General features: G+C 43.2%; 1 protein-coding gene across 10 annotated transcripts in view; it reads left to right on the forward strand.

Moving 5' to 3' along the window:
* DAAM2 (dishevelled associated activator of morphogenesis 2) overlaps positions 1-23,220 on the forward strand; it is a 244,007-nt gene that overhangs the window by 11,336 nt on the left and 209,451 nt on the right. For 2 of the 10 annotated variants that reach the window (XM_043511616.1, XM_043511617.1), the window contains exon 2: positions 6,256-6,403. The exons of 2 other annotated variants lie outside the window; for them this stretch is intronic. The gene's annotated coding sequence lies outside the window, so the exon portion shown is untranslated. Of the gene's footprint in view, positions 1-6,255; positions 6,404-12,434; positions 12,680-17,779; positions 18,434-23,220 lie in introns of those variants that run through there. 6 more of the 10 variants (XM_043511615.1, XM_043511618.1, XM_038395791.2 and 3 more) reach the window with 5 other exon arrangements.

The following is a 23,220-nucleotide window of genomic DNA, read 5'->3' on the forward strand; positions in this document are numbered from 1 at the left end:
TACAAAGACAATCACACAAGTCAGGAGTGTTTGGTTTGGGCCTCCCTGGATAACAAGTTCAACATGGTTCAGAGCTGGAGTGGGGACAGGGCCAGAAAGGTGAGTTATACATCTTTTATATTTAGCTGAATTTTCCAAACATTGAGGTCTGAGATGAGCTTCTTCCTAGCCTCCTGGCATTCGTCTGAGGCAGGTATTATTATCTGTATTTTAGTGAAATGGAGTCAGAGACGTGCATTGACTTGCCCCGGCCATATGGAAATTCACTGATAGTCAGGACTGCAACTTTGTTACTCAGGAGCACACATATGAATGATATGTACTGCACCTCTAAAAGGAGAAGATCCCCTCTCCTTACTTGCAGCAAATGCAGCTGCCCTTGTGTTGAGATGCAGTCTGCTGAAGAGGAGACACACACACTGTGCTCTCTCTCTTGCTCTTTCATTAAGATTTGTTCATGTTTTTATTTTCGTTTAATATAAAATAAAGGTCTTCATGATGACTGTAAATATATTCAATGTACTGTATGTATTTCTTGATGACTGTAAAAATTATGCTTGTATATTAAAAAGTCTATTGGTTCTTGTAATTACTGATCCTCCAGTAGAAACCAGTACAGACCAGTAGAAACCGATAGAGACTAAATGAAGGGTTTCTAAAACATCTAACCAAAAGTTCCCTTGCTACATAGAGATGCGCAAAAATGAAAATGCTGGGATGATAAAGTTAATGCAACTTTTATGCCTTTCAAAAAGAGGTTCAGTTCAGGTTCACTCTGGAGTTTTGACCAAAATTTCCTGTCTGTTCTTAGTTTATCTGAATACCTTTGCCCATCCCTGTCTGTCAGCCATAACTGTTTGTGTCAACTTCCCCAGGGCCTAGCACAGAGTGTGCAGGCCCTTTCCTTTAAAGCTCTCAGAATTTACATAACCCCGGAATTGTAGCAATGTGAAATGTGGCTCTGGTTACAATAACAAGGATTTAGGGAATGCAGAGAGAGATTGGAACTGCAAAGGCATAAAAGCAAAACAAAACAAACCCCACATGCTGTTTTAATTTTCAGGAGCCACGTGAGAACTGTCCTCTGGTTTCTGGCTATAAATAAATTGCTGTCGTCACAGGAAGATGGAAAACAAAACAATTTGCATTCCGCCCAAATTTTCTTAGGGTTTTAAAAAAAGGAAAGGTAAATGTTTCTTAAGCAAAATATGTCTGTGCAGAGGAAGGTTTAATTAACACTCAAGGGGACTGGCATTTGCATTAAGTGAAGAAGTTTGACATTAATCCTCTCTGCCCCCTGCCTCCCTGCCAACCTTCCCAAGGAAATCGCTTAGAGCTGACTGTGGATTTAAGACACAATGCCATAGTGGTGTTGCTGCTAAGGATGCGGAGGCCTACTGTCCCAGTAGCAGTTTAGGCAGGCACAATGCCTTTGAGAGCAGTGCCCGCTGCTAGCCCCTGTTACAAAGCACAGCCTACCTCTTCTGGCTGGTGCTCTGCTGGAGAGGTGGGACCTTGGTCCCACATTTGTACCACCCCTTCTATCCCCTTTACAGAATCTAATGCCTCTGTCAGTACTAGACTACCCAGGAAATCAAGGACCAGGATTGTGAGTGGCTCCTCTGCAGAGGCATGGGAGTGAAGGGAAGGGTCTTTGGGCCCTCTCCCCCACCATGTGCATTTATGCAAAGTCAGGCACAATCCAGCCCTTATGTTTTTCAGGGACAGCTTCAACCATAGGCTGAATGGGAGACCAACTGAAGTGTTAACAGATATGCACTGACTTGGGCCGGGGTTGAGTTTTGCTGCAGTAAGAAGCTGCCCAAATAGAAGAGCTCTCTCCTCTGAAAAACCATCCATTGGGTGTGGGAAGTGGGATAAGGCATAGCTAGACCTAGAACACCCTTGCTCACCAGAAATTGATCCCAACAGTGAAGGCTGCAAGAAGAGGCTTCTTAGAAGACTTTGTATAACAAGAACCCATTCAAGGACCACAGGCTTTAGGAAGGGGCTGGATTACCAAGAGGCAAGTCCTCCATCATAGCAAAGGGGCAGGGAATAGAAATGTGGCTAACCTGGGATGAGGCAGGATAAGAGATGGGGAATCAACTGAATGTCTTGAACAGTGGAACAAAAATATTCTTTATATATTGTACTTATGGCCAGTGCACTGTACCGGAAACTAGTACTGTTAGGAAGAGGCAAGCCAAAGAGATAGTCTTTGAATTCAGATCTGGATTAGGTACGGACAAGGGATCAGGCTCCATGGCAATGACATAGGGATGGTTTGGATCTGGGAATTTCAGTAAAGGGGCAGGATAGGAGGAAGGTTAAATATGAAGTTCTGACTTTGGTGTCTCTACTGTTAATGGACTTTCCTGTACCTTCCTCCTTATCAACACTTGGCTGAAAAGTCATCAGTACCTTCTCTTTATAGCATTATGAATGGGTGCTGTGGCAATTACTATGCTGTCACAAATAAAGGATTCTGACTGCAATTCAAGAATACAAAACAAAACAAATTAACTTTTATGAAACAAGGTTACTGTTTTCATGTAAATGTCCCCAATAATGAAGAAAATCTGAAGAAGAGAAATACAGAGAGTATTGTATAATGTACAATTTACACTTACACAAAGCACATTCTACCCAAAAATCTCAAAGTGTATTACAGTGTATTAGCCCCATTTTACCTATGAGGAAACCAGAGCAAGAGAGAATTAGGAGTATATTTTTAGAAGAGTTGAGGCCAAGTGTACTTGTTTTTGAGGCAGAGGGACAATTTGAACCCACATTTTGCGACCACAAAATTAATTGTGAGCACAAATGTGATTATTTTCAACACTAACTACCCAGTTCCCTTGCAGCTTGATAGCTGGGGATACAAATACTCAGATTTGCATTCACAATTCAGCTGTGGATATAAAAATGCTGGCACACATTTTGCAGGTGCAAATTACTCTTGCCCTTCTGAAAAGTTATCCCTGTGTAATTAGCCCAAGGTCATGCATAGAGTCAGTGGCAGAACTGGGTATAGAACCTCTGTAGTGTGTTTCCCACACCCTTCCTCTAATACTAGATCATACCTCCTCCCACAGAGGTTTGGTTCTAAATGAAATGTCTCAATAACGAGTGAGTGTCTCCTTAGAAAAGGTAGTGTAGTCTTTGCAGTCAGCTAGATTCAGCAATAGAACTACTAATGGATATTGCTCTAGTTGAAAATCTAAAAAGAGGATTTTAACTCTCTCTATTAAAATAGGGAATGTGTTTTTTATACCAATGAGATAGAGAGTGAGCAGATGAATGCAGGTGTAAGGTTCCATAAAGTTTTTACTTCAATGTGTTTGGGGTGACCACATTACTCCTAAGTGGTTGGATCATGAGTGGGTTATGCAGGTCATCCCAAATAAATGACAATAAAATGCTTTCAATCCCCTCACATCATGAAGGATCTTATTTATACCACTTTTTTCTTGGCTGTCCCTTCCCCCCCACCCCTCTTTGAAGTACATTAGCTACTATGGGAACAATGTTACTAGTCAAGACAGGGCTTAGTTTCAATACCAAGTGGAGTATAAAGCCAGTCAATATAATAGTTTGAAATCTGTAGTGAGATCCATAGGACTTTACATGATGATTATTTTGACCACATATGTGGTTTTAATAAATATAAGTGAATTGGATAACTCAGGCTCTCAGGCTGGATCCAGAAATGTATTTAGGTACCCATCGCCCAGATTTAAACATCTAAGCCCCAGTTTTAGGCACCACCACAATACACAGTGACAAAATCTGCATTTTGTGTCTCTGCTGTCCTTTTCTTTGCCCTTTTGTGTGTCACAAAGTGAGCTGAGCCTTTAAGCGAGTGTTGGGTTCAACCTCAATTATGACTAGTTTACCTCTCAGTCCAGGTGTCATGTGATGGAAGTATATGACTAGAAATCAGGCCTGATGGGGAATATAAGGGCAGCCTGAATTCAGTTGGTGAGGCTCAGGGTTTTAAGGGTGTTTAATGTTTATTGAAATTAATAGCAGTTGGGTGCCTACATACCTTTGAGGATCTGGGCCCATGAGTGTGTTGGGGAGAGTGTGATGTTATTGACAGGAACTGTGACCATATAGATCATTGTTGCACCTAGTCTTGCATGGAGGAGGCCAAGTCGGGTGTCGATGGAAAGGTTGTAGTTTGCTGGTTATGATTATGCTGTCTGTATGTGTGTATCATTTTTGTATTCGAAGTTGTTAATATTGGCTATGTACTTGTTTGATTTTAAGTAGCCCCAGTGAAGCATTTGGTCAGCTACTTGAGAAAATACTATTCTCAGTAAGTGCCCAATCAAGAAACACTTCAGCTGACAATGAACTTTGAGAGACACCAATCAACATCTGAGCTTTCCTGGGAACGTTCAAACTAACATGTTTCAGAGTAGCAGCCGTGTTAGTCTGTATTTGCAAAAAGAAAAAGGAGTACTTGTGGCACCTTAGATGATGCATCCGATGAAGTGAGCTGTAGCTCACGAAAGCTTATGCTCTAATAAATTTGTTAGTCTCTAAGGTGCCACAAGTACTCCTTTTCAAACTAACATGTAAGCAATGGCGTCGGCCTGTAAAGAACTGTAAAAACCTGTAGGAGACTTAGGGCTAGAGAAGACCTGGGAAGTCACTTTTTACACCAGTCAGATGGAAAGGCCTGGCTGGAGCTATCTGCCATGAGGGCCAGGGGCCAGAATCCTTAAGAGGTTTATATGGCTTATATATCTATGTGGTGGAAGGAATACCAGGCAGCAGGACTTCAGAGTGGGAAGGAAATATTGAGCCAGCGAGGGGCTGAAGAAACTGTAGAGCTGAGAAAAGAGTGGCTTTGGTTTAAGCTGACATTTGAACGGTTTTAATAAATTATAGAATCCCAAGAAAGGGATGCACTTGAATGACATGGGTCCCGGTGTGTGGTTATTGGGTAGCTCATGAAGAGCAAACTGAGGCAGTGAAAGGGCCTGATGATAGATTGGATAAGCCCTGCTACCTTATGCTGTTCAGTGTACCTTAGTTTCGAGGTAGCAGCAGCTTAGTCCAGTTTCCAGTGGCCCAATGTCCACCTCACAAAAGCTGTCACCACTACTGTCAGTTGTTAAGAGGCCCAGGACTAAATGGGCCATGTAGGCTACTCTGTTATTTTACCTGAGGGGAAGTCATTAAAGGACAAGATGAGGAAGTGTGATGGGGTGATTTGGAGGGGAAATGGTAGCATTGCTGTCTGTACTCTATCAGTTTTGAGGTTAAATAGAGGACTTCTGTCTCCAGAGTTTTTAATGTGGCATCCATTAAAATCAATGGAGTTATACCAGTATAAAGCTGGGGTAATGAAGTGGAGAATCGGGCCCTATGAGTCTGCAGCCTCCAAAAGGTTAACATTGTTGAGAATTATGTGAATGGACCCATGAGAGAACAGACTCCTACGACTTTAATGAAGTTTCTCTTAAAAATGTTTAGTGAAATGCCATGGGAAAGAAGAAGGAGAAGGTCACTCTGATGGTATTTCTTAGAATGGAAATAGTACAGCAGCATTCAGGGAATGTCTTGGAGCAGAATGATTTGGCTTCTTTTTTTTTAACAGAATAAACTGATTAATAAAAAATAATTTGTAACAGAACTTTAGGGCTTCTCTTGAATAATGGATACAAGCATTCATCTGTCTAAAGTAGCTGATACCTATAAAGCCTAAGACAGACAGACAGAGCCATCTATTAAATAAACAACTTTGTCTATGTTAAACTTTTCATGCAGATCGTTTTTTTCTTCCTCTCAGTATTTAAGATAGTTTCACCATACTGAAGGTTGGTGGCTAAATGGATTGAATAAAAGGTTGTCCCTGTCACTGTAGCTACTGTAAAGATCTTGGTGGTGTTGCTGAGGTGCTCAGATAGGGCTTGATCCTGCAATGTGTTAAGCTTTTGGGCCCAAACCAGCAAAACATTTAAGGATATGCTTAACTTTAAACATATGAATAGCCCCATTGAAATCAATGGAATTATTAAAACATTTAAAGTTAAGCATGTGCTTAAATAAGCGGCTGGATCAGGGCCAGACTGATCAGAACCTTGCAGGATCAAGCCCCTCACTGCAGTGATGAGGGCCATATGAGAACCTAGACAGAAATACGATTTTTGTAACTTCTCTTGGAAGCAAGTGAATCAGTGTACTTTCTACAGCAACAGAACACTAGGGGGACCTAGTTATTTGTTATTATTTCTCCAGCAGAACACCACCACTGCCATAAAAGCTGCACTAAATCATCAGAACGTGGGCCTTTCTTACACTGGTGCCAGGCAGTCCTGAACTTAACGTACAGACCCCAAACAGAGAGAGTGAGGAGAGGAAAACAGGATCTGTAGGGATCACCCAGGTTAGTTCTGATTTGCTTTTTGGGAGTCCGGGGGGACCGGAGGAGGAGTTATTTATTTATTTGTTTCTTACATTTGTATTATATTATCCGCAGTGAACATCTTGTCTATTGTAACCAAATATGGGGACTCATTACAAGATGGCTTTCCACTCACCCGGTTACAGCAAGATTAAAAGTTGTAGTGCAGACGGGGTATAACCATATCCCAGCAGCTGGGATCTACACTCCAATTTTTAGCACTGTTGTAGCTAGGCCTGAGGACAAGTTTTGTAAGTTGGTCTTGGTAATAGTTGCAGTGAAGATGGGGAGGCTTTTAGGTTGAACTTTCTCTTATAAGCTAAGGAATAAGAAGAGAAGATCTTTTCTGGCTGATTGGAAGCGATAGCTCAATAACTTGCTTGATTCTGTGGAGTTAATATTTTTCTTGTTTTGACTCACCATGGACTCCAGTGCAAACAAAACACTCTTTTAACTCCTGGGGACAAGAGCTGCCTCTCCTCCATCTTCTTCCTCACTGAAATTTAAAATCCTACAAGGCTTTGGTTTGTAGGGAGAAGGCTCTGTGTTGCTAATAGGGCTGTGCACTAAAGTTCTGCATAAACTGTAATCAATGCTAACGTCTTGGAATTTGTATTGGCATTTAGTTTTTTTTATGATGTTTGCAGGAGTCTTCTAAGGGGCTGAAATAACAGATCTGCTCTTCTCATGCTGTTTCCATCATCCGGGAATGGAAATGTTGAGAAGGGAAAGGGACTGACTCTATGATCCCTGCATCTTGAAATGTCATTTACAAGGTGCAATGTGGGTGTAAAATGCTACCAGATCAGGATGGTACTGGCATTACACTGGTGTGAATGACTGCACAAGATGCAGTCAATGGTGAATGAGGCCCCAGAACTCAGGCTTAATCCAATTGCTAATAGTTTCATCTCGTTTCCATGTGTTGCAGAGGGACATGTTTACTTTCCATCACTATTAATAATCAGCACAATACATCTTTAAAGTGCTTTACCAAAGGTAAGTAATTCATCATGATTGACAATATGGATCTCCTCTCAGGCAATTGATTTCTCCTTCTGCATGGGCAGTATTCCTCAAGTTAATAATGGGTCCAGGCATCTGCTCCACAGCTGAGTGTGACTCTCAGTGTGATTCTCACTCTCTTATCCTAGTTTTAAGCCCGTGTAATTGTTGATTTCAACAGAGTTACACTGGTATAAAACTGGTCTACAAGAGTAGAGGATCAGGGCCCCTCTCCTAGATAAATGTGTGCTGCTCTCCTGAAACATACTGAATCTTCTACTGGCTCACATTACCACTGATGGAACTAAGTCTTGCAGGGTCTGGGTGTGCCTCTCTTCTTATCTCAGGTTGTGTACGCTACATCAGCACAGCTATGGCGCTGTAGCAATGCCAGTGTAGTCCCATAGTGTGGACACTTCCTACAATGATAGAAGGGGTTTTCTTTGTCACTGTAGGAACTCCACCCCTCTGAGTGGCAGTAGCTAGGTCAACAGAGGGATTCTTCCATCAGCCCAGCCACGTCTACCCCAGGGGGTTAGGCCAGCATACCTAGGGCACTTAGAGCTGTGAATTTTCACACCCCTGAGCAACGCAGGGGTGTTGATCTAAATTTTAAGTGTTGACTGGGCCTCAGTCAACCCCTTCACCAAATATTAATGTAGGTTTTTGTTTCTGGAACTATGCAGTCTCACTGTTAGTCACTTGTGTACCACTTAGCGCCTCTCTGCATCATTCCTAATGCACTAAAAGTCATCCTGCCAAGTATAGCAAAGCCGCTTTAAACCCTTCCTTTCTCCTCCTGTCCACCACTCGAGATCAACCAGCTTTTCATGTGAACAACTCAGCACCCCGTGCGTAAGAACACAGAGCCACCTTTCCGTAAGAACGTTGTCACATTTCCAGGACTCCTAAGTATACAGGAATTCCTGTAAGGAAAGCCAAGTGTTCTTCAGGAAAGTGCGTGTCACAGAGTAGGACAATTTCTGTGTGATGGGAAGTCATGCCATGTCCAGGAAAATCAGGGTGGGTTAAGTATGGCACAATAGCAAAAACTGATGAAGAGCTTGGCAGCAGAGTGGTTTGAGAATAAATTTCGTTTATCATCCATTGCTATAATAAGATCAGCTTCTTTCCTAATAGATCACAGGTTCTTACTAGGGATCAGTTCTGCCACTTAAATTGCCTGTAAATGCTACAGAATATTAGTATTTAGAATTTAGGTGGCACAGTGTACCCACATTCACTAACTAATCCTTCTAACATTTACACAAAGTAGGGACATAGGCAGGTACTGTTGTCCCCATTTAACAGAGATTTTTAAGTGGCTTGCCAAAGATCAGAGAAGGAGTTACTGGGCCAGTAACCTACTCCAGTTACTCTCAGATAATGCAAAGCAGATAGAACCCTCATAGATCTGGCTACTTGGGAATTCCCTGTGACTAGAAAGGAATTCCTCAGTGGTGTAAGGATGGTACAGTAGCTCTACTACATTCCCATGCCCTGCCCCCACTGTGATGGGCAGTAAGGTCAAGCAATAGAACATGTGGCTGGAGCACTTCTAAGTTCCCTGGCTATTTGAACAGCATCTTAGAGGTCATAGACAGGTGGGTATAGTTTACAGCAGCCCCGTGATTGCTCTAAGTCAAACACTTGGCCAAAGCTACCCCTGACCAGGGAGCAACGAAGGCAGCTTAAAGCCATCTTTTCTTCCCTCTCCAGTGGAACTCAGCCAGACCAAAGGATCTTCCCTGGTGTTTGAGCCAAGACTAGGAATGTCCTCCATCCCAGAGATAAATGATTTTTCTCTGATTTTGTAGTGAGATGCCCTCAGACACTTCATAGGCTATTGCTTCTTGTTTTCATGGATTTATTGATTTGACTTGACTGCCAGATGCTGGGACTGGATGACAGGGGACAGATCACTTGACGATTGCCCTCTTCTATTCATTCCCTTGAAAGCATCTGGCATTGGCCACTGTCGGAAGACAGGATACTGGGCTAAGATGGACCATTGGTCTGACCAGTATGGACATGAATCATAGAATCATAGAATCATAGAATATCAGGGTTGGAAGGGACCCCAGAAGGTCATCTAGTCCAACCCCCTGCTCAAAGCAGGACCAAGTCCCAGTTAAATCATCCTAGCCAGGGCTTTGTCAAGCCTGACCTTAAAAACCTCTAAGGAAGGAGATTCTACCACCTCCCTAGGTAACGCATTCCAGTGTTTCACCACCCTCTTAGTGAAAAAGTTTTTCCTAATATCCAATCTAAACCTCCCCCATTGCAACTTGAGACCATTACTCCTCGTTCTGTCATCTGCTACCATTGAGAATAGTCTAGAGCCATCCTCTTTGAAACCCCCTTTCAGGTAGTTGAAAGCAGCTATCAAATCCCCCCTCATTCTTCTCTTCTGCAGACTAAACAATCCCAGCTCCCTCAGCCTCTCCTCATAAGTCATGTGCTCTAGACCCCTAATCATTTTTGTTGCCCTTCGCTGTACTCTTTCCAATTTATCCACATCCTTCTTGTAGTGTGGGGCCCAAAACTGGACACAGTACTCCAGATGAGGCCTCACCAGTGTCGAATAGAGGGGAACGATCACGTCCCTCGATCTGCTCGCTATGCCCCTACTTATACATCCCAAAATGCCATTGGCCTTCTTGGCAACAAGGGCACACTGCTGACTCATATCCAGCTTCTCGTCCACTGTCACCCCTAGGTCCTTTTCCGCAGAACTGCTGCCGAGCCATTCGGTCCCTAGTCTGTAGCGGTGCATTGGATTCTTCCATCCTAAGTGCAGGACCCTGCACTTATCCTTATTGAACCTCATTAGATTTCTTTTGGCCCAATCTTCCAATTTGTCTAGGTCCTTCTGTATCCTATCCCTCCCCTCCAGCGTATCTACCACTCCTCCCAGTTTAGTATCATCCGCAAATTTGCTGAGAGTGCAATCCACACCATCCTCCAGATCATTTATGAAGATATTGAACAAAACGGGCCCCAGGACCGACCCCTGGGGCACTCCACTTGACACCGGCTGCCAACTAGACATGGAGCCATTGATCACTACCCGTTGAGCCCGACAATCTAGCCAGCTTTCTACCCACCTTATAGTGTATTCATCCAGCCCATACTTCCTTAACTTGCTGACAAGAATGCTGTGGGAGACCGTGTCAAAAGCTTTGCTAAAGTCAAGAAACAATACATCCACTGCTTTCCCTTCATCCACAGAACCAGTAATCTCATCATAAAAGGCGATTAGATTAGTCAGGCATGACCTTCCCTTGGTGAATCCATGCTGACTGTTCCTGATCACTTTCCTCTCCTCTAAGTGCTTCAGGATTGATTCTTTGAGGACCTGCTCCATGATTTTTCCAGGGACTGAGGTGAGGCTGACCGGCCTGTAGTTCCCAGGATCCTCCTTCTTCCCTTTTTTAAAGATGGGCACTACATTAGCCTTTTTCCAGTCATCCGGGACTTCCCCCGTTCGCCACGAGTTTTCAAAGATAATGGCCAAGGGCTCTGCAATCACAGCCGCCAATTCCCTCAGCACTCTCGGATGCAATTCGTCCGGCCCCATGGACTTGTGCACGTCCAGCTTTTCTAAATAGTCCCTAACCACCTCTATCTCTACAGAGGGCTGGCCATCTCTTCCCCATTTTGTGATGCCCAGCACAGCAGTCTGGGAGCTGACCTTGTTAGTGAAAACAGAGGCAAAAAAAGCATTGAGTACATTAGCTTTTTCCACATCCTCTGTCACTAGCTTGCCTCCCTCATTCAGTAAGGGGCCCACACTTTCCTTGGCTTTCTTCTTGTTGCCAACATACCTGAAGAAACCCTTCTTGTTACTCTTGACCTCTCTTGCTAGCTGCAGCTCCAGGTGCGATTTGGCCCTCCTGATATCTTTCCTACATGCCCGAGCAATATTTTTATACTCTTCCCTGGTCATATGTCCAACCTTCCACTTCTTGTAAGCTTCTTTTTTATGTTTAAGATCCGCTAGGATTTCACCATTAAGCCAAGCTGGTCGCCTGCCATATTTACTATTCTTTCGACTCATCGGGATGGTTTGTCCCTGTAACCTCAACAGGGATTCCTTGAAATACAGCCAGCTCTCCTGGACTCCCTTCCCTTTCATGTTAGTTCCCCAGGGGATCCTGGCCATCTGTTCCCTGAGGGAGTCAAAGTCTGCTTTCCTGAAGTCCAGGGTCCGTATCCTGCTGCTTACCTTTCTTCCCTGCGTCAGGATCCTGAACTCAACCAACTCATGGTCACTGCCTCCCAGATTCCCATCCACTTTTGCTTCCCCCACTAATTCTACCCGGTTTGTGAGCAGCAGGTCAAGAAAAGCGCTCCCCCTAGTTGGCTCCCCTAGCACTTGCACCAGGAAATTGTCCCCTACGCTTTCCAAAAACTTCCTGGATTGTCTATGCACCGCTGTATTGCTCTCCCAGCAGATATCAGGAAAATTAAAGTCACCCATGAGAATCAGGGCATGCGATCTAGTAGCTTCCGTGAGTTGCCGGAAGAAAGCCTCATCCACCTCATCCCCCTGGTCCGGTGGTCTATAGCAGACTCCCACCATGACATCACTCTTGTTGCACACACTTCTAAACTTAATCCAGAGACACTCAGGTTTTTCCACAGTTTCGTACCGGAGCTCTGAGCAGTCATACTGCTCCCTTACATACAGTGCTTATGTTACATGCTTATGTTCTGTGTTCATGTATATTAGGTTTCAATTCATTCTTCACATATACTGTGCGAATATCCCTGGAAGTCACTGAGCACTGTGTGTGCATAGCTGGGAACTGCATTAGTCTCTTAGGCCCAGAGTTTTAAAGGTATTTAGGCATTGCTGGGTTCAGTATTAAAATGCCTAACTGATTTAGGAGTCTAAATCTAATTTTCAAAAGGCATTTAGGCACTTAGGAGTCTAAATCCCAATGCCAATCTCTTTTTCTGGGAGGGAGGAGAGTATATAAATGAAATAAGCACACAGCAATGAGGGGGTCATTGGAGAAGTGCTCTATTTCACAAAGCAATGATCTGTGCTTCACTACCTTTGAGGCAGAAGTAAAGTCTGAGCAGCTGTAATTCACTATAAGGGAAGTGTAACAGGGAGGCTTGCCCCTTATGGGCTGGGGCTAGCCAACCCTGATTATGGAATGAGGCACACCTGGGTTGAATCAGGCACTTCCCTATAAAGGGCAGCAGCTGGCTACAGTGAAGGGGGAAATACAGGAAATTGTGGTGAGTAAGGAAAGGTGCCTACTGAGGAGACCCTGAGATCTTGGGGGGCTTGGGAGAGACTGGAAAGGCCCTGGGCAGGAAGGAGGAAGAGAAATCTTGTGTTGTGTGGGGATGTTGAGTATGATTTGCAGTTTGTTTTATATGTATAAACTTGGTCCCCAAGGTGAAGTATTTCTGACCAAGGAAAAAGCCTCAAGGAAGCTTCTATTTGAACAGTCCAAGAGGGGAAACTGAGTCAGCCTGCCTGTAGTATGCCTCTATGCCATGAAGGGGTGCATGGGAGGCAGTGGGCCCAGTTACAGGAAGCAACTATGGAGACCATTTTACTTTTAGAAAGGTTTAGTTTTCCCTCATTCCTAGCTAGGTCACTGCCACCTTCATTCCTCCAATAGTTTGGAAACTTTTTCCACTGGCTAAAAATAAAAGGCTGCCTTTCAACCCCTTCCCCAGCTGCTCTAGTAGTGCTAGCTCTGCTTTCCCCTCACTCCAGGCTCAGTTGTCTTAGCTCACACAGGCCACTTACAAAATCTAAATAGATAAAGAATAAGAGGTTTAAAAGGGGTCTGGGAAGGGAGGAGGAAATGAGTGTGGAAGGGGGAGACTAGAACTTAGAGAGGAAGCTGTAATGTACCGTCTACAAAAAGACCCAAACCAATACCCCAGATCTAAAAAAACCCCCAACCCTTTGGATCCAGATCTGAACTTGGTGTTTGGCTTGGCCTGAATTGTTATGACTGGCCAATCCCTAACCCTGGATTGAAAGTTCCCCCCACTTTGGGAATATTCAGGTCTGGAGCTGAATGTTGTGGTTCAGGCCCTTCTGTGATGCCAAAGCAGACTTTAATTTAGCAGAGCAATATTTGGGCTAGTATTTTTGTGTTGGAGAGGCTGAATACCTTTTGTAGTACTGTGAGGACTGCTAAAAGTAACTAGGTAGTTCTTATATTGACTTCCTTTGAACAAAGGATGCTGTCCAGTTGTTAAGGCTCAGCACTTTGAATTACTTTATATCTGTTACTAATCTGGAGGGACTTTCAGCTCTAGATACTATTTTATTTTTTTTATTATTCACCCTTTTTAAATATTCACTGAGAAACTAAGCAAACTCCCATTCTTCATACTGGACGAACAACAACAAATAACTTTTACTCTTCTAGCAGCAGCAATTAACTATAAACGCTCCTTCCACAGTATGCTAGTGTCGGTGGTGCTGCAGGTGCTCTAAAAAGGCAGTAAACTGACAAATTCATCTCCATTTCAAACTAACTTCATTAAAAGTATGTTCTGGGGCAGTGTCAGACACATACACACAGCATTATTGGCCAACTGGAAAACTACAAAACCTACCAGTTTTGTTAATGTTTTAACTCTCCATCTGATAGAATAGCTGAGTCCAGCTCCAAATCCCAATTTATTTAAAGGGTGCTCAGGTCTGGGATTGAGGTTTGATCCCTTATAGAGATGGGTCAAGTTTGAACCTGAAACTCAAGCCTCCCAAATTCAGGCGTATTTTGACCCTGATCCTGCACCATTGAAGTCCATAGGAGCAGGATCAAACCCTTAGATCTGGATTTTGGATTGGTCCCAACACTTCTAATAAAAAGAGTTCAGCTAACTATATGAATATCTGTATTGTCAATATATTTCCCAGTGCTGCCCTTCCTAAGGGAACTGATAGTTCTGGTGGCAATATGGTGAAACATAATGCCATCTTCACTGGCATTGTCATACACATTGGCAGTGCAGTACCAACCTTTCTGCATGTACTCAGCACAGCATAGACAGGAGACACTCATAGCTCTGCATGGAATTTTAGAAAGGGGGATGTGCAGAATCAGTCTCTGCAGAGAAGGCATTAAAATAAAGACTTGCTAGTTTTGTAGCCTGCAGTGATTGAACAGTAAGAGGATCGCTGAGCCTGGTAGCAGACTGTGAGTGATAGTGTGAGGCATGGCACTCAGCCCTGGCCATAGAGCCGTGGTGTTTAATCTCCTTGCTGGTTGGAGCAGGGAGCCTGGCACTGGAGCTCCATTCACAATGGGCACCTTTGTTCTCAGATTAATAATGCCCCGTCCCTTTGTTTTGAGAATGGACTGAACAAACAATTTAGATCTCCAAAGGCAGTGTGACATTTCACAGAAACCTGTGCAGGGCATTCAATGTGGAATCAATTATTTTTGTGTATGGCATAACTGATCTCCCTGACTTTTCCTTTTGCTATGGACCCAACTGAACTTCTGTTTCTTTCACACTTGATATAAACCTGTTGTTTCTTCTCTATCTGGATTAATAACCCCTTGTCTGAGCTATCAAACCTGATTTCTAAGGAAATGATCATAGTACCCTCAGCACAGGATTGTGATTTTTCAGGTTGGGAAGCAGCAGGAACAGCTGAGAAAATAAGCAATATGGGGTTAAATTCTAATCTACTGAAGTCAATGGGTCTTTGATTTCACTCTCATTCTGTTATCCTAAAAATACATGAATAATAACATAGATTCTGTTGTCATAGTACAGAACCTGAAAATATATATAGTTTTGGACCCAATCCCACAGTAACTAAGTAGTTCCTTGATTTCTTTGTTGACCTCATTTGTTTTATACTGCACCCTTACATTTCTAAGGAAGCTGCTTATCTGCAGAGGTGACTGCCATGTTGAGATAGAGGGAAACACACACACACACTGCTCTTGTTCAGAGATTCTTTTCCTTGGTTTTATTGTTGCCCCTTAATCTAAAATAAGTCATTCCTCCTGAAAGTATATGGTTGCTGCTTGTGTATCGACAAATATCAATGGGAATACTCCCGGGACTAAGGGCTACAGGATTGGTCATTGCCTTGCTCAACAGAACACTTCTCTGTCTTCAGGGAGGCAGCAGGAGCTCTTAATAATAGCCAAACTCTGTCTTCTATAACTGCTTTCCTCTAAGGCTGCGAAAGCACTTTACAAATATGAATTAACTCCTCCTCACAACATCCCAGTGTTGTAGGTTAGTTTTAAGGTATCTATTTTATAGTTGGGGAAACTGAGTCACAGAGCAGTTAAAAGATTTTCCCAGTGTCACACATTGAGTTAGTGGCAAAGCTGGAAACAGAAAGCAGAACTTTAAGTCCCAGTCCTCTTCTCTAACCATTAAACACCATTTCCCCCCTCCTAAAGCCAGGAGTAGAACCCATGAGTCCTGATCTAATCATCAGACCACGATCTATTAATAAAACAGCCAAATCCCACATTTGGATGCTCAAATCCATGCTTAGGCACATAAATGGAGACCTACCAGATCATTCAGCCCCTCTGAATGGGGATAGTGCAGGATTGTCCCTTACAGGACAGTTTCTGGTATTTTGGCCAGTCTAGTTGTAAAAGTGCCTTGCAGTGGAGCCTCCATCCCTTCTCATGGGAGATTACCCCTCTTCAGTACTGTAATTCTTCTCCATCTTTGGTGTCCATCCCCATCAAATATTTGTACTTGGCAGAGCAGGAACATTGCCATCTCGCTCTGTACCTATTGCACACAGTTGTGTGCTGAACTGAGAGTTCAATGGGGGATTTGGATAACCTGGTCAGGTCCCTATGGTCTCTTGTTTCCCTCTCATAAGGAGCAGACTGAGATGCAGTTTCTTATGTAAACACACAGCATAAGTACGGTACAAGGTGCCAGAGTGAGAAGGGAGACTGTTAGTAGCACATGAACCTGCCTAACCCATGACCTTTGTCCAGAAGCTTCAGGTTTTTTTCCAGCCTCCCTGCTAAATCTCTGGCTCCAGGCCCTCTGCCCTGGACCTTGGATCTCCCTGCCTTCTCCTCTGTTAGTCAGTCAGTGCCTTACCTCCAATGAGATCTCAAAGGGAGCTAGGGGAGGAGACTTGAGCTGGGCACACTGAACAGCTGGTAGGGGAAGAGCAGCAGCTGCTGAAAAGTGCCTAGCTTGGAGGAGGTGGAGCTGAGGGGCTGGGAGCAGGGGACTAATGGCATGGGGAGTGGGAAAACTAATGGACAAGGATATGCGTAGGAGGAGAGGACTAGCACACTGGTGTGGAGTTTGGGATATGGGAAGGCTTTTTCCCCTCTGAGTAACTGATGCTAATTTAATGTATAAATCATATACCCTTTCTCCGGCATGCAGCCAAGGCTGGTAGCAGAGCTCATGCTAGAAGAACGATGATGGGCCCTGGTGGCTTAACACTTGGCTATTAGTGCCAAAGTTCATAATTTCATAGTGTGGTTGGATGGCTTCTCCACTTGCAGTGCAAGACCACACCTTCGCTCTGGTTAGCTGGCATCCACTGAGCCCATTTGTGAAGGGTCTGGGTCACTAGTGCCTGCACCTTTTGTAATTGTCACCATTGTACAAAATGGGTGTGACATGCTAACACACTGCAATAGTTGTGTTGAACGCCCACTGTGCACTAGAGCAAATGACTGCACAAGGCACAGGGCAACCATGAATTGGCCCCACTTTGTCTCATCTAACTAGTTCCTTTGAAGATATTGCTTTTCAGGTAATGTTGCTTTTTCTTTCACTGTAATATGTCCTGCCTTTTTGTGGCTCGAATAGACTTTATTTTAATGTAGTTTTTTCTTGTAATGTGTTTTGTTTGGTGGTGGTTTCTTATTGTTTAGTTATTGTACAAAGAGTCAGTGTTTTCCATATACAAAGAGCAAACCGTGTACTTTCAGGCTGGATTACTTATATTTGTGATTAAGAAAAAGAACGAAAGGAAGGATAAACATAGTGTTATTCTGTCTGTAACTTTTACTGGGGTTGGACTCTCACCTTTGCCCCCTAATCAACAGAGGGAGCAACTCCTTTCATGTTAAGGTGCGTGTTTTAAGTATACCGCACATCTCCTGAATGGGAAGCTGGGGAGTAGAAAATCCCTTGGAAACAGTGGATCACTACCAGACTAAAGTTATTTTCAGAATGAGAGAGAGTGAAAGAAACGGGGAAATTATAGGTTTGCATTTGTTAAAATATACTCTGCCCTACAAGGGAGTAAATACTTTTAAGGACAATGTAATGTGAGTCACTTGCAGCCATCCCTGATTGGATAATTGGATAACATGTATTATATAGTCAGCCCTTCTTCACTGGAGTGGGGGGAGGGGTTGTGTGCTCTAGTGTTTAGATCAGGTATCTGGAGTTGGGACCCCTGCATTCTAGTCCCATCTCTGCCACAGATTTGCCAGGTGATGTTGAGCGAGTAGCTCAACCTCTCTCTCAGCTTTTCTGTCTGTATAATAATTTCTACCCGCCTTTGAAAAATGCTCTGACAGTGTTGAATGAAAGGCTGTGTGGAAGACTAAAGTCTTGTTGTTGTTAATGAACCACGTAGGAAACTATTTCATATCCTGATGGATATCAGCCAGGTCTTAGACAATGAGAACCCAACACCCACCTCTCCTGCTTCAAACACCATTCCATTCAGGTTTTTTCAAGAGTCTGTTCATTGGTATTGCCTGTCAAGCTGGAGCTTGTCTCTTTAAGAAAGTGTAGCACAGTAGCAGAGGAAGGCCCTGCCTCCTAAAGCTTGTAGCACTGTAGCTGGGCTGTGGAATGGGAAACAGTTCTTGATCTTTATCCGAATACACTGTGCACACACGCAGCCACCCCATCTGCAGCTCACGCAGTAACATCCAGCGTGGAGATCAGTACTCCTGCCTGGCTCTCTGACACAGGATGGACGTTCCTGAGCACTGAGCTCAGCTGCTGTAAAAAGCAAGTAGGAAAACATACAGCTGGATAAAATTGGTAAGTCAAACTAAAGTCACATCCTCCTCTTTGGACTGCAGCTTTCAAGTCTCTTTATTTTTAATATTCTTTGCAGGCAGTTGGGTTTTTTATATTGTCTTCTGAACAGAGCAGCTGGGAAAACATGAGGGGAAAATAAAAATGTAAAGTAGATCTCGAGCATTTGTTGCTCCTTTCTATTTTAAAATCCCTTTTCCACATTAACACTTGGCTGCAGCAGTGGAAGGGGAAAGCCAGCGAGTGCTTCTGTGTAGTGGGAAGGAAGCTGGTAAGATCTCTAATTGGCTTTTGTAGTGGGGATGATTCAAGAGGGCGATCTTAAAAAATATCAAGGTGTTTGAAATAAAGTGACTTGTCATTTACTTTAAAAGGTTAAACATCTCATGTTCTGCAATTTTTAAATAATATTGCAGTTGACTGTAGAAGGGATAGATTGCTGTCAACATCTTTAAAAGCCATCGGATTTCAAACTACTTTTAAGCAAGTGGCGAATAGATGTTGATTCGTTTCAGATAAAATATATTGGTAGATCTGGAAGGGTAGGCAGTGCCATAAAATGCCATTTTCTCAGTGACAGACAGAGGGCGGTGTTGCTGCATCTTGTAGTAATTCACAGTAAACTGGCCAGGGAAGTTGGTAAAACTCATTTGTGAATAACTTAATGGTGATAAACTGGTTAAAAAAATGATACATCTATACAGCAACCTCTAATGCATCTACCTTTGGATGCTATACTGTATTCAGTGGCTTGATTTTTTTGTGCTTCAGGGGACAAAAGTAGGTTAATGACTTGAATTGTTACAAGAATAAAACTTCTGTCAATCAAATCAGAACCTGCTTATAAAAATGAGATTCCAGACTCATGGTTGAAAGGAGTTAAATCTTTAATTGACATTTTCTTGTTTTAGCCACTGATAGTTTTTTTTTTTTTGAGCACTGCAGAGAAATAGTGCTACACACCAGCTCCTAAAGCAAATGTGCAAAATGTTTAATGTCGTTGTGTGTTGTGCTGCATATGTAGATTCAGCCTGGGTAAGGAAGAAGGATGGTGCCAAATCTAAAAGGCTTGTTAGAATATCGGACGCGTGCTTCTTTCAAGAAGGTCTAATTCAATGTTAACCAAGTTGCAGGTAGGAAGTTGACCACTGAGTCTGAAAACAGTTTGTCTCAGATATGGTCAAGTGATTAGTGCAGGGGATGGAAACTAAGAATCAAGGAGTCCTGACTCCTCAATACCATTTCCATGTCTGAAATATTGTCAGATGGTTAGGATTAGGGAGGGAGAGTCAAAGGACAGGGAGTGGAGTGGCCATTGAGAATAGGTTCTGTTCCCAGCTGTACCAGTTATGCTGCATTGTTCTGGACAAGTCTCTTAATCATTCTGAGTCTCATTTTACCCCTCTATAAAATAAGGATTAGAGCATATAATACCATATATACACATGGATGGAGTTTAAAAATACTTTCACACCCCTATGTGGTAGCTAAGTCTGGGATAGGACGAAAATGTTACTATAACTAATACAATTATGTGTTGGAGAAGGGTCTGAGCTGCCATATCAAGTCCAAAGGTAATCAAAGTGTCTGTTTGTACTGCGATCTGTGACTTTTGTACTGGTCTGTCTTGAGCTGTATGACAGTCTGAGGTTCCTAACTTTCACTCCTGATACTTGGTGTGGAGGTGGATTTACCGTTTCTGAATCCTCAATGTAAGCCAGTATGGGAAAAGCGGATTAAAACAGGGTGAATGACTGTATGAAATCTGCTCATTCAGACACCCTGTGACCACATTTCATTGACTTTCAGAGAGCTATTCCATGTGCTGGGGCAGTGGTGCACATGAGCTGCAGTCACATAGCTGAACTGCAAGAGGCTCTGAGAGAGTCATTGGGGAGAACATGTCCAAGGGGTAGTGGGTTTTCAGACACTAGGCAGGTAGTCAGTCATCCATGGATGAGAAGTGGGTACATGGTGTAGTTCCCAAGGTAGGATTTTCCCTTAAACTTTCTTGTTCGTTTGTTCTCTCTTTAAAAGATAATACTGATTTACTGTTTTCTCTAGTGGGCACAGGCTAGCTGTCTAGGTGCTGCTTACTTTGCATTTTGGTGATCTAGTTTCTTTTACTACTCTGCTTTAAACAATTTGCCTGATTACATTACTTAGCTGGAGGTGTTGCTGTCCTTCTATCATTGTGTAGGATAGTTGAGCCTTCTCAGGGTGGTGAAAGGGCTGCCACAAGTACAAAATGAAGTTGTAAGTTACTTGACTAATCCCTGAGCAGGAAAGAAGCCCTGAATGATTGGTTGCTAGGATGCCCTGGAGAAAATGTCTTGGTAGCTTTACTAAAATGGCAGAATCTCCCTCTGTTTGGGACTATTGATTCACCTCTATGCAGCAGCAACTTTCTCTTTCTGCTCATGAAACTTAGTGGTGGGTGCAGCAAGTTTAGTTGAGAATGTGGATAAAGCTATCAAACACTGGGGTGAATTTGCCTCCTGCTGACCTTCCTCCTGGCAGCCAGACTGTTCACTTGGTGGGGGTATCCATAACAACTTGACTTCTCTCTCTTCTCTGCTGACTACTGATTAGGTTAAATGATTATCAGCTGCATCTCCCTGTCTACTCTTGGTCAACATGACTGATCAGTATGTGTAGATTTTCATCCAGTTATTCGCAAAAAGAAAAGGAGTACTTGTGGCATCTTAGACTAACAAATTTATTTGAGCATAAGCTTTCGTGAGCTACTGCTCACTTCATCGGATGCTTTTTTCCACTGAATGCATCCAATGAAGTGAGCAGTAGCTCACGAAAGCTTATGCTCAAATAAATTTGTTGATCTCTAAGGTGCCACAAGTACTCCTTTTCTTTTTGCAAATACAGATTAACACGGCTGCTACTCTGAAACCAGTTTACTAAATCCTCAGACTGAAGTCCCCAATTTATCCCTGGAATTGAAACAGTCCAGAGTAATTGACCCCAGCTACTACTTATGTTCCATAAGACTCTACTTTAGGGTCTGCTTTGTTTTGCAATATGCGTTTGCACTAGGCACTGGGCTTCTCTATGCTTAAAATGCTACAGTGCCACAACTGTGCCCCTGTCTGTCTTCAGTGTAGATACTACCTATGCCAATGGGAAGGGTTCTCCCACCAGTGTAAGTAATCCTACCTCCCTGAGAGATGGAAGAATTCTTCTGTCAACAAAGCTGCTGACTACACAGACTTAGGTCGGCTTAACTACACTGCTCATGGGTGTGGATTTTTCACACCATTAACATAGTTAAACGGACCTAATTTTCTAGTGTAAAGCAAGCCTATGGAATCACTTATCCTGGCATCTGCATTGCATCATCTTTATTTGCTGTGTGTGTGTGACTTCTGAAATTTGGAGATGCTCCTCCTGTTTTCTTAAACCTGGCATAGATAAAACTGGGCTGCTTTGAATGGTTTATTTTCCCCCCTAGTTTTGATGCCTCTAGGGTCACCCATGCTGAACTTTCTGAAACAGCACAGGACTTTTCTGTACCCTTCAAAGGATGCCCATGTCCTTGGAGTTGCTATGAAGCCTGAACTCTTGTCTGACATTCAATTAAGCTGTCACTGAAACCACCTTGTGAGTCTAGCCAGACTGGGACCTGTTATTACTATGCTAGTTGCTGACAGTTCAGTTCCTAATTCTGGTTCACTTCTGCTCAGTGACTGGTAGGCTTTGTTTTGCAGGTCTTCCTTTTTAAGCTCCTAATGAAGAAGTTCGCATCTACCATAGTTTGCTTACTATATTTTTCCATAGCAGCCCTTCACTGAGAACAACCTTGGGTTCCTGGAGAGAAGTAAGAGAACTGTAAGGTTTTTGGTGCTTACCTAACAGTTGGATCTGGCTTTGCTCGCTGCTGTTCATGTGATCTCTTGATTTATTTACCAGGTTGCTCTCTTTGCAAGTTCCTGATACAAGTAGCTCACTTCCACCTCTAGGAGCCAGTATATCAGTAGCATCTTGCTCTGCTCTTTAAGATCTATCGGTTTATAAAACTGAGCGGGATTGGTTTGATTTGGGCTTCTCTGTTTATCAGTTTGGTCGAGCCCCTTTTATCTTGCACAAAGGGTGCTTTATGAATATAAAAAGGAGTGAGTGAAGGATAGAAACATGGGATTTACTGTTGTGTCTAATTTTAAACATTGTAACGTGTATTTGAGGTCCCTTCCAGCCCAACATTTGTTTCTATGAATCTGCAGCACTGCCATCTACTGGATGGGTTGTCAGGCCTGCTTATGTGTGTATTGATGCCCTGTGTGGCTTGTGTGAACACACCTTTGCCCCAAGAGTCTATGGACATTTCATAGTGGAGGGGACTTCTAATTGCTGGTGCACTTCAGGGGACCATTCTGAATTTAATGTATAATTGGCATATGCTGCCTCAAGACCATATTGACCTGCAGAGAAGATGAAGGCCAGGAGATGAGATTTAAAAGCCTTTGGAGGCAGTAAGGGAAAGACTGAAGGGTTAGGTTCTCCCAAGAATAACTTTGCTGAAGATACCCAAATGCAGCTAGTCCTGACCCTTCTGGATAGATTATATCAGATCTGCCAGTCCTTATATATGTCTGTGTCCTCTGTGGGGTTCATTATGTTGTATAGTGCAGCTGGTATTTAGTCATCTCTACTGGCAGAGCCTATGGTTCTGAATTCTGTTCATCCTCTCACACCTGTGCAGTTTTCCCCAAGGACTCCAGTGTCTGTGCATGTATGATTGATTTTTATCATTTTGTTAGAGTTAAACAACAATGAAA

This window comes from Dermochelys coriacea, chromosome 3 (assembly GCF_009764565.3).
Source record: "Dermochelys coriacea isolate rDerCor1 chromosome 3, rDerCor1.pri.v4, whole genome shotgun sequence".
NCBI lineage: Eukaryota > Metazoa > Chordata > Testudines > Dermochelyidae > Dermochelys > Dermochelys coriacea.